This window comes from Pseudochaenichthys georgianus, chromosome 12 (assembly GCF_902827115.2).
Source record: "Pseudochaenichthys georgianus chromosome 12, fPseGeo1.2, whole genome shotgun sequence".
Lineage (NCBI taxonomy): Eukaryota > Metazoa > Chordata > Actinopteri > Perciformes > Channichthyidae > Pseudochaenichthys > Pseudochaenichthys georgianus.
This window is the reverse complement of record NC_047514.1, coordinates 3704359-3706259: the sequence shown is the minus strand read 5'-3', so window position 1 is coordinate 3706259 and position 1901 is coordinate 3704359. Positions and strand designations below refer to the sequence as shown.

The 1901-nt window shown below is 40.5% G+C and overlaps 1 long non-coding RNA gene across 1 annotated transcript; it reads right to left on the bottom strand.

The window, feature by feature from the left end:
* Positions 1 to 623: 623 nt before the first annotated feature.
* Positions 624 to 1689, bottom strand: LOC117455811 (uncharacterized). The gene is made up of 3 exons (XR_004553175.1): positions 1662 to 1689; positions 1182 to 1289; positions 624 to 705 (listed from the first exon to the last, which is right to left on the bottom strand). It is a non-coding gene; the product is annotated as an uncharacterized lncRNA (long non-coding RNA).
* Between the last annotated feature and the right edge of the window lie 212 nt (positions 1690 to 1901).

Below are 1901 nucleotides of genomic sequence, written 5' to 3'. Positions count from 1 at the left end.
GGAAGAAACCCTCTTTAATGGTCACACATGCAGAGCACACAGCACACAGTGAAATGTGGCCTCTGCATTTAACCCATCCTAGTACCAGGAGTCTAGTACTAGGAGCAGTGGGCAGCTATTGTACAGCGCCCGGGAGCAATGGGAGTGAGGGAGCAAGGGGGGTGTCCGGTGCCTTGCTTAAGGGCACCACGGCAGGGCAGGAGGTGAACTGGGACCTCTCCAAGTAGCAGTCCACAGCTCCCAGTCCAAGCCCCTACTGACTGAGCCACTGCCGGACACACTGTAGTACAGTACAAGGATAATGATGTTAGTAAAGTAGATGACAAAAACCTGAATAATCATACTAAATGTTTTAAGATAATATTTTCACTATTCACTTGATTTTAAACTCAAATATGGCAGAGAGCTGTAATCTCTAAACACTAATGACACATCAGTTAATATGCCTGACCGAGTCGAGAACCAGGAGTTTGTTTAATTGATATTATTGCAGTCAAATGTTGTTAATTCACTCACATTTGGATTGGGAAATGAACATGCAGGAGGCCGCTGGAGGCTCTAAAGTCTCACAGTTAGATGTGAAGTTTGGAACAACACATGAAGTCATCTGACATTTCTTGGTGTTCAGACCCACAAATCATCATCACTGACCTTTAACCCACGGCCGCCCTGTTTTCCCTGAAGACCAGTTTCTCCATTTTCACCCTGGATGAAGAAATATAAAAATCAGTGAAGCTTATCTCCTCTCATTTTCACCAGGCTGCTTCTCTCGCTTGGCTTAAAGCGCACGTAATACAATATTATGCTGAACATAGTGTGCAGCAATGTGGGTTAATAATCTGGCTATCATGTTTATTTTGCAAGTTGCCAGTGTTAATCAACTCAAACAAGTGGCATGTTATGAGAAATCAACATATATTAGCTTTTATACAAACACTTGAAAACATTGAGTCACTTGTTTAAGGACACATCTTATGTTCACTCAAATGTTTTACCTTTTTTTTGCAAATTCAACTTTTTGTCAAATAACATTCTTGCAGTTCACTTTAAAAACAATACCCAATATGCATTAAAGTTCATTCTGAAGCTTAGACTTTTTTTTTGTCTTTGTTGGAAAACATCCAGCTCCTAATTGACATCACTGTTATTAAAAAGTATTTTAACTGTGCTCTTTACTGTACCTCAGTGCCACTGGGGCCAGGCTGGCCCTTGGTACCCTCGAAACCTTGGAAGCCGAGGGAGCCCCTCTCTCCCTGAGGACCCCTAATAGCGGCTGCCCCCTGAATACCCTGAGATGAAAACAAAAAGGATTTTTTTTCTCATGAGAAGGCATAGAGACATTGTACAGAAAGTACAGAAATGAACAGGTTAGCTTTTTGGGAAATATGTTGACTTGCTTTCTGTGAGTCTTATTGACAACTTTGTGAATTTGATTAACATAGACTTGCATACACAATCAATGTTCTGTTCACCAGTTCATTATCATGATGGCTTTCCAAAGTGTTGAGAAGTTTGTTCAGATTTGATGTACCTGGTACAGTCACTTTTACTTTGTGTTGAACAGAAAATGTATAAGCATATTTACCTTAGGTAGCTCTATGACATTGTATTATTCTTGTTTATGAGCCTTATTGAGAGAACAGGAAGTAGCTGGCTCTTACTTTGTCACCTTTAGGTCATGGATCCCCTTTGTCCCCATCTGGTCCCCTTTTACCCTGTAAAGAAGTAAATGTTCAAAACCAATAATGTTTTGCATTAATCATATTTGCAAATCTATAGAGAGCACCTACCGTTAACCCGGTAAAACCTATAGGGCCCTTTGTCCCTAAAGCACCCTGTACAAAAAAAGTATTCAAAATGTATTACACAGCATTGTTCAATAACAGCATGTTACACTCCCC